The sequence below is a fragment of the Staurois parvus genome, unplaced genomic scaffold (assembly GCF_062004578.1).
Source record: "Staurois parvus isolate SC_StPar_1 unplaced genomic scaffold, SC_StPar_1.0 ptg001054l, whole genome shotgun sequence".
Classification (NCBI taxonomy): domain Eukaryota; kingdom Metazoa; phylum Chordata; class Amphibia; order Anura; family Ranidae; genus Staurois; species Staurois parvus.
Window position 1 is genome coordinate 651,699 of NW_028318850.1, and position 15,230 is coordinate 666,928.

A 15,230-nucleotide genomic window follows, 5' to 3' on the forward strand; every position below is an offset into this window, starting at 1 on the left:
TGCTTGAAAACCTTTCCTGTCATGTGTATTCTAGGTCAACTTCTTTATGTTTTGGATAGAATATTGAAAGGTTAGAATGTCAGGTTTTTATTGTTTGTGTCTGCACTGGGGAGATGCACCCCTTTATTTGTGGCCATTGTCTCCAGAACTAAAAGTGATGAGAAATCCAAAATATTCAACTGTTGCTAGAACAGAACTAGAGGGGAAATTCTTCAAAGGGGACACCTGTTTCAGTGATAACAATCTAAGAATTCCCCTCACTTAGGAAAGATCTCAACTTCCTTCCTTCTGTGTTTTCCCAATAGGACAAAGACAGCAAATAAGAACCGAGGGGTTTTAACCATTCCCTACTTCATCCAAAACTAAAAAAAAAACATTTTGGCTTTAAATATATTTTGACTTTGTTGTAGAACTTGTAGAACAGAAGTGAGTAGATGGAATGCCCAATGTTGTACCACCTACAGCACACATGTCAAACACAAGGTCCACGGGCCGAATCTGACCCACCAGGCCATTTCATTTGGCCCTTGCACCTCTCCTGCAGCTGCAGCACCCCTCTCATCTCCATCCTCACCTTGTCTCCGCAATCGGCAGCAGAGAAGGACAGAACTCCACCAGATCCTGCGCTTCTCCATGCCATGGAGAGGCTGATCTCTGCTCTGCCCCCCCGCCTAAGCTGTCAGCAGCAGAGAGGACAGAACTCCTCCTACAGATCCTGTGCCTTGCTGTACAGACACAGCACCCCCTCATCTCCACCTCCCCTGGTCTCAACATCCAGCAGACTCCAGTCCTCCTCTGGGGGGAACTTTGACATCTGATGTAAGGGTGATGGGTTGCTATGGACATTTACTCTTACAGATGCAACTGGCCCTTTGAGGGCAATCATAATGCTGATGTGGCCCATGATGAAATTTAGTTGGACACCCCTGACCTACAGTATTTCTTCCTGGATGAATGCTCAGATTTTTACCAGCTAGGGGTAACTATTTGTTTTTTTTTAATTCACCGGGTATGGGATTGAAGCAAAAGACAATTAAATGTTTCCATTTTGGCTTCAGGGTCCTCTGTAATGAGCATGTACTGGGCTCGCAAAAAGCTGTATCTGGCAGCCATATTGTCCAAGAATCATAGGTTGGCCATAACACTTTTGTAGAGCAGTTACACTTTGTAGCAGCAAATGCCTAGGAATGCACCTCTATAGCATTTGACTCACATTTCAAAGAGCCTGCTATCTCAGCTTAGGGACAGCAGATACCAGTACACAGGCTTTTACCAGAGCTGTAAATATCCAATTGAAGTTCTAACAGGATGTCTGTTAATTTCTGTTAACCATTAAAATCTACAGAGTATCACTCCCCTCTGACCCATCAGAAACAATCACAAAATCCTTCAGTTCTGTCACCTGTGGTTTGTTGAGGCAATAAAAGCCATTAGGAATACACCTTGTGCAGTAAATTGTCTTAACCAGGGCTAATGGGAATCGTAATGCAGTCAGGCTTGAAGTAACCTTTCCGAGACCCCTGCCCAACTCACAAATTCAAAAAAATCTACACACAATTCATAAAGTCAGACAAGATCAAGACAAATCAATATTAGGTATATATTTGAATGTGGAATATCATAGCGAACAAATCGAGATCATACATGACAAATACAGAACGTGAGATAGCAGTCAGATACCTCCTGGGTGACAGGCCCATCCGATATACTGTGTGTTTGGTATCCCTGGAAACAAATTCAATGCTGAACAATAAACTGCCAGTTTCCAGAATGCATCCGGGACATATTGGCAGATATAAATATTAGTATAAATCTGTGTGTAAGGGAGGACCATGATACAGTCATAAACCCGGTGACTTCCCAAGACCACTACTCAGCTGTTTAATTGGTCAGCTGGTCTCTGATAACTGCCCCTTGATATCAGAGAAAAGGAGACTGCTCCTGAAGTTGACAGCTCTCGTTTTAACATCAAACCACGGAACACCCAACTGGACTTGAGAGACCCACTGTACCGTTTCTGCTTATTCATTGGACCAAACCAGGACCTTGTTAAGCATTCTCACCCTTAACTCCTTATTTCTCTATTGCATCGCTGTTTTTGTTACTTTGTAATTTCTTGCTTTTCTAAATATTTTATTTGCACCATTTACCCTTTTCATTATTAAACTAGATTTTGAAAAGTGGTAAATTTGTCTCTAGCAGCCTAATCCACACTAAAAGAATCCCTGTCTCTTGAAGAGTGCTACTGTAGTAAAACCTTCTGATTATACAGTACCTGTCCGTGGTGACAGTGCGTGTTACAGAAGTTTATTCTAAAACAATAGTTGTCATTGCTGTTGTTGTGAAGGGCTGATAGGCCTGAAGGCTATCTTTAAAAGGGTTCATTGCTTAGTTAACTGAACCCAGTGAAAATCACTCTCAGTCTCTTGAGACTAGGATTGTGGTCCCGCAAGCTGGAAAATCTTTGTGCAGGGTGTGGTTGAGAGTGCCATTGTTGCATAAGCGTCAGCGCGGTGTGAGGTTGACCAGTGTTTTGTCTCCAGTTGGTGAGAAGGGCAGTGGTTTGGCATCACATTTCATCACATCCTCAACTCCATTGTCCCTCAGAAAACAGCATGGGTTAGGTCTTTGATAGATCAGCACCTCCCTTTTCAGCTCAGAGGGTATAGCCATTGAGCATGGGAAGGGAGGAAACATTGCAGACCTCTGGTGTAGTAAAAGGATCAAAGAGCTTTATTAAAAACAACATATTATATACTCGCAAAATAAAAGGTGAGAGAGCACACATAGTCCACAAGAAAAGCCCACAAAAACACACAACAGAGTCACAAGGAAAGGATGGATGAGCAGCCACAGCGTTTCGACCACGGTGTGGCTGGTGGACCTAATAAAGCAGCCTGCATGTGTTCTTATACATTTTCAGGTTGTTCTTGCTTTTTGTAGTGATGTGATCCTCATAATCTATTTTAGTTGTTCTGATTGCAGTCTAGCATACCAACTACAGTGTGGCTGGATGCCAGATGTCTCGGGTCACTCAATTCCAAGGACAGCACACAATGGATGGTAAAAAGTGGGATTGTTTGGAGGCCCCCTCCACTTCTTCAGCTCAGGAAGGGGTATAACCCTTAAGACCTAGGCTTAGTCCCATGATCCCACACTAAGGACCCTTCTTAAAGCTTGCAAGCCAAGAATTGACTTTAAACATGTTAACCCATAATACACTTAGGCCGGCCATAGACAGTTCAAGTCTCATCCGGTTCAGCAAGGCCCGGCCGACATTGGAACCATATATGAGCAGGCTGATTGTACTCAAGTTGATCAACTGATCAACTTGGGTACAACCAGCATGTTGAGTTTTTCATGCAATACGCTATAGCTGCTAGTAATAATCACTGCGTGTGCTTCCGGCAGGTACGGCTCCCCCTGCCAGGAGAACACAGTAGCTATGTGGGAGGGATTTCACCACCAAAATTTACTGTGTTGATGGGGAAATTGAGCTATTTTCAATCTGTGGTTGCAGGAAAAAAAAATTGCACCATCTGTGGCTGGCTTTATTTATTTCAGGTACTTATACAGCACCATCAATTTACACAGCACTTTACATATATATTGTACATTCACATCAGTCCCTAACCCTCAAGGGGCGTACAATCTAAGGTCCCTAACTTACATTCATACATACTGTGACAGTATGAACGGCGAGGTGATCGATGGACGCTATGGCCTTGATTCACTAAGATGTGAGTGTACTAGCAGAGACTGACCATTCAGGCAGACTCCGGTCAATCAGTCGTCTGACCAGCGTCTAGCAAGCTCATTAACGAGCGTCTACTGACTACTTTGCCATTAGTGAATGTGGTATCCCGTCTGGCACATTTTTAGGTGCAATACCGGATATATTCGCTAGATGGCGCACAAGCGCGGGCTTTATTAACATTGGCGTTTTTCTGATAGAAAATTCTAATACAGCTGTACTATTACATTCTGAAAATTCTCTTTTGCTATTTTTTTTTTTTTGCTGTTTCTCCAAAATGATCAGGAAAGTATTGCATTTACTAATGAATGTCATACATTCTATTTTCAAATGTTAAACATTTTCACACTTATATCTCAAATAATTTATATACTTCTAATTTCCCAATATAGTTATATATCTTCATTCTCTTTAATCACATAACTATTCTATGTTAAAGACAAGTGCAGCGCTATAAATGCATGTGATCAATAATGAACGCATGTAAAAACCAAAAAGTGTAAAGAATTGCAATAATGATGTAAACTGGTAAATCGTGCTAAAATAAGTTCATATAATTATTCCTGAATAATGGAATGTCCTTCGTGTGAGAGTACCAACTCAGAGAGTGCCTATGAATGGCACGTGTGTTCTCTCTGTGACGGACAGTAGTGCATGAACTCGTGAAAGGTAAACCACCCTTGGGACTGGTCTACACTCACCAGAACAAAAGTATTAATGTGCATGGGTTATACACATCACACATCTGGGGGTGCAGCGGTATGCTGGCAGCTATGGGTTAGTCATCCAGCTCCATCCATCCATCCATCCATCCATCAGGGTGGGTGCCCAAATGGTCCTGGGGAGGAATTAGCTCAGCCACAGGAGCCAGAAAGGTGCTCAATAGTGTAGTACACTGTCACAGGGGTGGATGACCTTTCACGAGTTCATGCACTACTGTTCGTGGTTATATTTATCTTGTGTAATACCATTTTAGTAGTCTATATCAGTGACCAGCGCTCGCTCTATAATTTTTAAACAATGTAACTATTCTACATTATAACTCAAACTGTGTCTCCCACAGTGGTTTAGTGGTTAGAGCTCAGAATTTACAGCACTTGGGTCATGGGTTCTAATCCCAGTCTTGGCAACATCCCAAAAAAATGGAGATCACTTTTCTGGGTTGTGGCAGGAATATTGATCAATCAATTATGATTTTGCCTAATGACTAGAAAGTGGATGAATGTTACTTGCGTACTGTTCTTCTGCCAATTAGGTCATGTGCAAGTTTCATGCCATGTATATTTCATTGTAACTTTTTTCTCTTTTAAATCTGTCTCCTTATACAACTTGACCCCCTCCCCCACCCCATCATCACCTGTCCCATATGCAAATCTATGGATCACCGCCCCACTCTTTAACTATCTATTTACTGATCAAGTGAATGTGTCTCATTTTCTATCAGCTACAGCTCAGATCTCACATTATTATACGATTGCTGATTGTATCTCACCACTAGTCTGATTGAATTCACAATTCCTGGTCAGTCCTGTTCCCTGACCTCTAATAACCTTTAGGGCCAGTTCACACTACATGTGTTTCAGTTGCTTTTTCAACATCACAAACGCACAGAAAGAAGGTTATATGGTTGTCAATGTCATAGTTCACATCAGCGCTTGCATTTTCAATGCATTGCAGGTGCTGTAAACAAAGTTGACCACGCTGCATTGTTTCTGCACAGAACTGTACTGGAACACATTGAAACGTCCTTGAATGTACTAAAACGCACATGTCCCTAACTACATTGAATACAAAGAAAATAGAAAAAAATAAGTGGAAGGGATACAAAAATGCAATGTAAACATGTCCAAAACGCATCCAAAATGTACTGGAACACACTAAACATGCATGCCAAAAGGGCATGAAAAAACCCCATCAGGAACACATCTAGACTGTTTCTATAGTGTGAACCAGCCCTTAGGACTTGTTCACACCATTGGTGGTGCAGAAACGCATGCAAGAACACACATTTTCCAGCACAGCAAAGAAATGCAATGCCCTATGTAGATGTGCGCAGGTACCATGATGAAAACGTTGTTGCACCTACACACGTCTATTAAAAACAGCCCCATTCACAGCCACAAATACGCATGGCACCACACTACTGTGCGGTTAGGTGCGACACACTTGGAAAATAACATAAAAATAAGCCAACATGGCTAAAACATATCTTGAAAATATGGGGACTCTGATATCCGGCGACAGTCCGTTCACGAACGAGAAGCAATTCTGCACCCTAAAACCAACATAGAGGAAAGGGATGGTCAAATTGCTGTGCTGCTTCCAAACCACCTCTGGCATGCCAGGGTCATTATGCAGGTCCTCGATGCCAGTTCTTGCCTGCGGCCACAAAATATCCACTGGCCACAAGTGAAGGTGAGTGGAGGACGTGAAGGTGGATTTCTACCAGCTTCAACCGCAAGCAGTACCACTCCTGAAAAATGAGAGCAAATAATCATTGACACGTCATCATGACAGTCAATTCTCAGTGCAGGCTATCTAGAGCAGCGTTTTTCAACCACTGTGCCGCGGCACACTAGTGTGCCGTGAGATATTGTCTGGTGTGCCGTGGGAAAAATTCCAATTTCATCTGTAACATGTGGCTTCGGCTCACAAATAGACCAATCATTAGAATCTAATGATTCAGTGGTCGGCAAGCCGCGGCTCGCGAGCCACATGCGGCTCTTTACCCAGTCTAATGCGGCTCTTCTGTGTGCCGGGCGCCTGCTCCCCTCCCTCCTCTCGGTCGGCCGCTCCCCTGCCTCCTCTCGGTTGGCAGCCCCAAAAGTCCGCGCGGACCTTTTAATCCGGCTTGCGGATGTGGCTGTCAGGATGTGTGTAGGCGGGGCAGCGTGCCGAACGTGAGGGGAGGGGAGCTAGGCTCCTCTCACAGTCCGCCCTGAAGACCCGAACGGCGCGGGAAGACAGCGAGAGGAACGCAAAAGGTAAGTGAATTGACACGGGGGACTTGGCTTACTAGAAGGGGGGGGGGGAATAGTACTGTGGGGGATGAAATACTATATGAGGGATGAATTACTTTATGAGGGATGAAATACTATATGGGGGGATGAAATACTATATGGGGGATGAATTACTATATCAGGGATGAATTACTATATGAGGGATGAAATACTATATGGGGGGATGAAATACTATATGGGGGGATGAAATACTATATGGGGGGATGAATTACTATATGAGGGATGAAATACTATATGGGGGGATGAAATACTATATGAGGGATGAAATACTATATGGGGGATGAATTACTATATGAGGGATGAATTACTGTATGAGGGATGAAATACTATATGGGGGGATGAAATAATTATAAAATAATTTCTTTGTGTTTGATTACTATTCAAGAGAATTACTTTATATATAGTCAATATAGGCACAGAGGTAATTTTTTTTAACATTTTCTAATGGTGGTGTGCCTCGTGATTTTTTTCATGAAAAAAGTGTGCCTTTGCACAAAAAAGGTTGAAAAACACTGATCTAGAGTGTCTTTCCTTTTTAACCATTTCAAGAGTTCAAGGAAACATTCTTGGAGCATCTACTGTGTTTGGAAAGGCCAAAGGTCCCCCCCTCCCCCAGGCACACTAATGCTTATGCAGGCCATAGACGGGGAGAAAAACAGCCGATTTTTCTTTTAAAAAATGAAAAATCGGTTGTTCAAGCGGCCGACGTTACCAGCAATGGTAAAAAAAAAAAAAAAATCGGCCGATTTTCATCCCGTCTACAGCCGTCAAAAAGTGTCCCTGCAGAGAGCTCCGCTATTTCTTTGACAGTTCTTTGACATTTATAGCGGTTGCAACATTGTATTTGTATCCATTTCGGATACAGATGTTTTTATTCGGAAACAAATAGATACAATGTTGCAACCGCTGTAAATGTCAAGGGACTGTCAAAGAAATAGCGGAGCTCTCTGCAGGGACACTTTTTGCCATACTGGAATTCCTCTCATTTTTCATCCTTCTTCTTCCTCTTCTTCTTCTTCTTCTTCATCATCATCCTCTTCTTCTTCATCATCATCCTCTTCATCTTCTTCATCATCCTCTTCTTCTTCTTCATCATCCTCTTCTTTATCATCCTCTTCTTCTTCATCATCTTCATCATCATCCTCTTCTTCCTCTTCATCATCATCCTCTTCTTCATCATCTTCTTCATCATCATCATCCTCTGCATCATCATCCTCTTCTTCATCATCATCCTCTTCTTCTTCATCATCATCCTCTTCTTCTTCATCATCACCCTCTTCTTCATCATCATCATCCTCTTCTTCTTCATCATCCTCATCTTCTTCTTCATCATCATCCTCTTCTTCTTCTTCTTCATCATCATCCTCTTCTTCCTCTTCATCATCATCTTCATCATCATCATCCTCTTCATCATCATCCTCTTCTTCATCATCATCTTCATCATCATCATCCTCTTCTTCTTTTTCTTCTTTTTGTCTTCCTCTTGCAGGTCACTGTATTTGTATCCATTTCGGATACAGATGTTTTTATTCGGAAACAAATAGATACAATGTTGCAACCGCTGTAAATGTCAAGGAACTGTCAAAGAAATAGCGGAGCTCTCTGCAGGGACACTTTTTGCCATACTGGAATTCCTCTCATTTTTCATCCTTCTTCTTCCTCTTCTTCTTCATCATCATCCTCTTCTTCTTCATCATCATCCTCTTCTTCATCATCCTCTTCTTCTTCATCATCTTCATCATCATCATCATCCTCTTCTTCTTCATCATCATCCTCTTCATCATCTTCTTCTTCATCATCATCCTCTTCTTCTTCATCATCATCATCCTCTGCATCATCATCATCCTCTGCATCATCATCCTCTTCTTCATCATCATCCTCTTCTTTATCATCATCATCCTCTTCTTCTTCTTCATCCTCTTGTTCTTCTTCTTCATCATCATCCTCTTCTTCATCATCCTCATCTTCTTCTTCATCATCCTCATCTTCTTCTTCATCATCATCCTCTTCTTCTTCATCATCATCTTCATCATCATCATCATCCTCTTCATCATCATCCTCTTCATCATTATCATCATCATCCTCTTCTTCTTTTTGTCTTCCTCTTGCAGGTCACTGCTCATGTGCAGATTTTTTATCAGTAAAAAATCGGCCGATTTGCCCATCATTGCCTCGAAAATCGGCCGATCGGCAAATTCGGCCGTTTTTTTCCAACTTTACCGAAAAAAAAAATCTGCCAAAATACCGAAAAACGGCCGAACAAATAGCCCACTAACGATCCGAAAATCGGCCGATTTTATTTTCGGCCGAAAAATCGGCCAATTTTCGACCCATCTATGGCCTGCATAAGATATGGTGTGGCCCTAGGGTCAATGTGTGTTTAGAATACTTCCAAAATGCACATACAAAAACACTACATCCAAATGCATGTTGCATTTCTATAGCATGTTAAACAGAAGAAAAATGCACTTCCATAATGTTAACATGCGCAAGTAAAAATAGACAAAATCCACATCCTTTTATTCTGGCTTCACATACATGCATTGTGGTCTAACACCGCACTCCTGGGCAAATCACATGCAATTTGTGTGCGTTGCAATTAGAGACAAACATTTTGCACACCTCAAATTGCACCGCATCCGGGCCAAAAATGTGCAGGACCCTTTTTCAGGGTATGCACATGGGTGTGAATAGGCATGCCATCCAATTTGGCAAATCGCAATACGCTTTGTGTACCAATATTGGTGTGTTGGTAACTTCACCTAGAAAGCCGCAGCAGGTGGCATGAAGGGGTTGCGGTTGTGATGCGGTGCAGCGCTTGCACAGAAAACACTGCAAATTTCACATGGCATCTGTGTGACACCAGAATGTGCCAATATGTGGCTTGACAAAGCTCAGTGGTCAGTGCAGATTATTTTCAATCCATGTTTTTTTACACTTTTCATTCACTGGTTTAACTCAGGTGATCGTTAATCACAATTATCTCCGGCGATCACATGCAGCCCCTCAACCATCTACACATATCTCTGGAAATCTATACAGATCTCCTTGAAAAAAAGTCTCCTCTCTTCTTCGGAAAACAATTGTCCTCCACCTCATAAACAGGGGGACAGAGAAGACTTCTCCTTGATAACTAAAATCAGATGAATTATCTGTGCTTAATAAACATACACTAATACTGCAAATGCATTGTACTGTCCAAGGCATTGCACACTAACGCATTGCACACTAGAAATGTCAAAGGCGTTAGTGTGTACAGTGCATGAGTGTAAAATGCTTTAGTGCAGACTGCAGTGTACAACGCATTGCACACTGTAATACACTGTACAATGTAATACCGTGTACACCCACACATTGTAGACTGTAATGCACTGTACTCTGTCATGCAGGATGGAGCAACGCATTGCACACTGTGATACCATGTACACCCACACATTGTAGACTGTAATGCACTGTACACTGTCATGCAGGCTGGAGCTACGCATTGCACACTGTGATACGCTGTCCACTGTCATGCAGAATCCAGCAACGCATTGCACACTGTAATACCATGTACACCAACACATTGTAGAATGTAATGCATTATACGCAGTATACATGTCCAGATATTCAAAGATTAGCCATGAAGGCCTAGCTGGTTACCTATTTGGCGACCGCAGATAGCCGAATAACGCTACACTGCATCCAGGCAGCTCTGGGAGGGTGTCATATGACATCCTGGCAGAACGCGCTCTCCGTGATTGCTGTGTCTTAAGGACACAGCTGATCACGTGATGTGGTAAAGACCAATCACAGCGGCTTTATACCATGTGATCAGCCATGTCCAATGACACGCTGATCACCGGGAAATGCATTTGCCGGGTCTTGGCTGCACTTTCATCACGCTGTCAGAATGTGTGGAAAGTACTGCCGAGAACCAGCAGTTATCAAAGCAGGGGTCGGCCCCGATGATCAGTGCCCACCAGTGCCACCCAACAGTTCCGCCCACCTGTGGCCAGCAGTGCCACCCACCAGTGCTGCCTCATCAACGCACATCAGTGTTGCTAAATTACCAGTTTACCAAATGTTATAATATAAACAGACTTTTATTCATTATGAGCTATTTTGTGGTTTATCGAGCAAAAAGTAAAACTCACAGCAGCAAGTCAATACCACCCAAAGAAAGCTCTATTTGTCTGAAAAAACTGATACAAATTTAAGATGGGTACAATGTGGCATGACCGCACAATTGTCATTCAAAGGGTAACAGTGCAGAAAGATGAAAATTGGCCAGGACAGGAAGGGGGTAGGAGTACCCAGTAGGCAAGTGGTTAATATCATTGACCCATCAATACCCAGGAGCTAATGTACAGATAAGTAGCATGTGCACCAAGTGAGATTCTGCTAGGCCCCACCCACAAAATTGCAATTACCTGTCCCTCACATGTTATTAACATATTTGCAATGGCCACACTTACTGTACATATAAGGATCATCTCCTCAGTTGAGAACTGTGCTCTCGCCATGTCCAAATGCCAATAAAGTTATCAAAATTTTCAACCAACACAAAACCTCCAACCACTTCTCATCCACTTACACTCCCCACAACCACTTCCGGGTGCGCACGCACCAGATGACGGACTTCCGGGAGGATAGCTGCTCGTGCGCCATGGGGGACACCTGTTTGGCGTTTATTTGTGCACGATCGCTCATTTCTATGCACGGCTATGATAGCTTTCGCGAATGTGTGTTTTAGTGATTTTTTTTTTTTTAAACCTTGGCTAATATATATTTGTTGCCAAAGGCCAAAAATCAACATACAGTGGGGACTATTTTATTACTGTAAATCAAATTGTAGAAAACCTGTAGCTGGCTGCACAGTGAATGTGACATATTCATTAGTACATAACAATATTGTGGTGCAAGCAGGTTTTTTATTTTTTTATTTTTTTGTTTGGTTTTGAAAAAGCCAGTTTGCACACACTTGCATATTCACGCTCTTACAAGCTACATTTGAGCAGATTATATTAAGTATACAAAGTAACTATTAAGGTTGTTCATATATTGAACATAAAATAAACACAAAAACATCGGTGAAACATTTATTGATCAAATATATCTTCATTTATTTGGTCAGCAGGAACAAGTAGGTACAGTCAATATCTTGGTGAGTCACAAAAATAGGATTGATGTGGCAAAAATAAAACACTCCTGCTCATAAGAGCTTACAATCTAAAGATACTTCTAGTGAACTGTGTGTGCTCAGGTTATAGCAGGAAACAAAGGGGAAGATGAATCAAGTAACATTTTCGTGCACATAAGGTTTACTTACACAATCATTTAGTATAAAGATCCATTCACAAAAAAAGTCTACAGATCAAAATATCAAGAAAACAAGACATATGTGAAAAACCCCTCCCACCTCTACAAAACCCCTCCCACCTCTACAAATCCCCTACACATACATTTGTCAGCAGGTTTGTAAGAAAAATGCATTGGAGTCTAAATAAACAAGCAAAATTAAAACAAGAGCAGATTTTAAACAAAACGATTGACATGTGTGAGGCTTTCAATGCAAAGAAAAAAAACACAATCATTGTGCAATAACACACAAACACTTTACAAGGCCAAAAATATGCCAACATTTCCAGCCCACTTCCAAACACAGCCTGAGTGGTGTCTGGGGCAATTCAGCACAAAATCTCTTCTTCCCCCAAACCACTACAAGCAAGGACTTATGCAGGCCATAGATGGGGAGAAAAACGGCCGATTTTTCGTCCGAAAATAAAACCGGCCGATTATCTTATCGTTAGTGGACGATTTTGTCGGCCGTTTTTCGTGTATTTTTGACTTTCAGATTATCGGTGATGTTGGAAAATTTTCGAAAATTGCCCGACTTTATCCTCATTGATGGTCAAAAACGAACGATCGTTTTCCGGAAAATTTTATGCGCATGTGCAGTGACCTGGAAAGATAAGTTTGCAGCGTTATGCAGGCCATAGATGGGTCGAAAATCGGCCGATTTTTCGGCCGAAAATAAAATCGGCCGATTTTCGGATCGTTAGTGGGCGATTTGGTCGGCCGTTTTTCGGTATTTTGGCCGTTTTTGTTTTTCGGTAAAGTTGGGAAAAAATCGGCCGATTTTGCCGATCGGCCGATTTTCGCGGCAATTAGTGGGCAAATCGGCCGATTTTTTACCGATAAAAATCTGCGCATGAGCAGTGACCTGCAAGAGGAAGACAAAAAGAAGAAAAAGAAGAGGAAGAGGATGAAGAAGAGGATGAAGAAGAAGAAGAGGATGAAGAAGAAGAGGATGAGGATGAAGAAGAAGAGGATGAGGATGAAGAAGAAGAAGAAGAGGATGAAGAAGAGGATGATGAAGAAGAAGAGGATGAGGATGAAGAAGAGGATGAAGAAGAAGAGGAGGATGAGGATGATGATGAAGAAGAAGAGGAAGAGGATGAGGAAGAAGAAGAAGAGGATGAGGATGAAGAAGAGGATGAGGATGAAGAAGAAGAGGATGAGGATGAAGAAGAAGAAGAAGAGGATGAAGAAGAAGAGGATGAGGATGAAGAAGAAGAAGAAGAGGATGAAGAAGAAGAAGAGGATGATGAAGAAGAAGAGGATGAGGATGATGATGAAGAAGAAGAGGATGAGGATGAAGAAGAGGATGAGGATGAAGAAGAAGAAGAGGATGAAGAAGAGGATGATGAAGAAGAAGAGGATGAGGATGAAGAAGAAGAAGAAGAAGAAGATGAGGATGAGGATGAAGAAAAGGATGAGGATGAAGAAGAGGATGAGGATGAAGAGGATGAAGAAGAAGAAGATGAGGAAGAAGAAGAGGATGAGGAGGAGGATGAAGAAGAAGAAGAAGAAGAGGATGAGGAAGAAGAAGAAGAAGAAGAGGATGAGGATGAAGAAGAGGATGAGGATGAAGAAGAAGAAGAGGATGAGGATGAAGAAGAAGAGGATGAGGATGAAGAAGAAGTAGGATGAAAATAAGAAGAATTCCAGTCCAGCAAAAAGTGTCTCTGCAGAGAGCTCCGCTATTTCTGACAGTTCTCTGACAGTTCCTTGACATTTACAGCGGTTGAAACATTGTATCTTATTTGTTTCCGAATAAAAACATCTGTATCCTAAATGGAAACAAATACATACAATGTTTCAACCGCTGGAAATGTCAAGGAACTGTCAGACAGCTGTCAGAAATAGCAGAGCTCTCTTCAGGGACACTTTTTGCCGGCTGTAGAAGGGATGAAAATCGGCCGTTTTTTTTTACCATTGATGGTAACGTCGGCCGCTTGAACGACCGAATTTTCGTTTTTTAAAAGAAAAATCGGCCGTTTTTCTCCCCATCTATGGCCTGCATTAGTCACAAACCACCCGGCCTAGTAACAGGCCAAATCACTCCCTACTGCACATCTTTATATAAGCTAGGTTGTATTTGGAGTGCCAAACAAGGCCCCACACCCAATGAAGCCACACCCACCACTGACCTTAATTTGGTCAGTGAAAGTGTTTTCACCTGAGGAATCCTCTTCCTACCTGCATTAACCCTTGGTATACAGGCCCCACAAATCAGAAAGAAATATACAGTGAAATGTACGTGTGCAGCATACAACAGAACATTGAGCAGGGATGTGAAAGGGAACCCCAATTGGAACCTTTATTGCTAATATGGTCACAATTCCCTCCAGATTCTCGCATGAGTTAAGACAGTCACATGACCACATCTTGTATGCAATACTGAAAATGACAAATCGATTTGACTAGTATGGTGAATTTCCCATCAATTGGTAAAACACTCCAGAAATCAAACATCACCAAACATTACACTCTGGGCAAAGCTGATTTACAAATCATGCGACTTACAGTAAAGTTGACCATTTCAATGCAATTTTCAAGACATCTGACACAGATCTCTATGCAAATTGCCACTACAGTAGAACATGTACTACTATAGAAATCAGTGTTTGAAACGCACCCATGTGGTCGCTCTAATAGCAGACAATAGGGTGCGACTTTGCAGACGATTTACAACTTGCATGTTGTGCAAATCACATGCCAAGTCCCACTCAATGTGCACGCTATTGGAGCGTTCATATTGTTGTGGTTCAAACTTGGTTGGAGCCGCAAGTAATAATAGAGTAATGAATACACTACTTTTCATGCAATTTGCTGAGAGATCGATGTCGAATGTCTTGCAAATTGCACTTGAAATCACCATGTACCCCGACTTTGAAATCATGCAACTTCTATGCAAGTCACATGATGTGACTGTGGTGTCAATAACACCACTTAGAAATCTGCTTTAATGTGACCGGGTAGCCCCCAGTAACATTGTTTGCGATTGCCATGCAATTGGCATGACAGGCGACTTGCAAATCGTAGACCAAGTCGCACCCTATTGGCCACTGTAGGCTCTGTTCACATCCAATTGGATTGTGAACTCGTGGAACTTCACTGTAAGTTGGACA

At 42.1% G+C, this 15,230-nt stretch overlaps 1 protein-coding gene across 1 annotated transcript in view; it reads left to right on the forward strand.

Moving 5' to 3' along the window:
* The window catches only part of LOC149440761 (poliovirus receptor-like), a 91,775-nt gene that overhangs the window by 61,681 nt on the left and 14,864 nt on the right, over positions 1-15,230 (forward strand). The window lies entirely within an intron of this gene.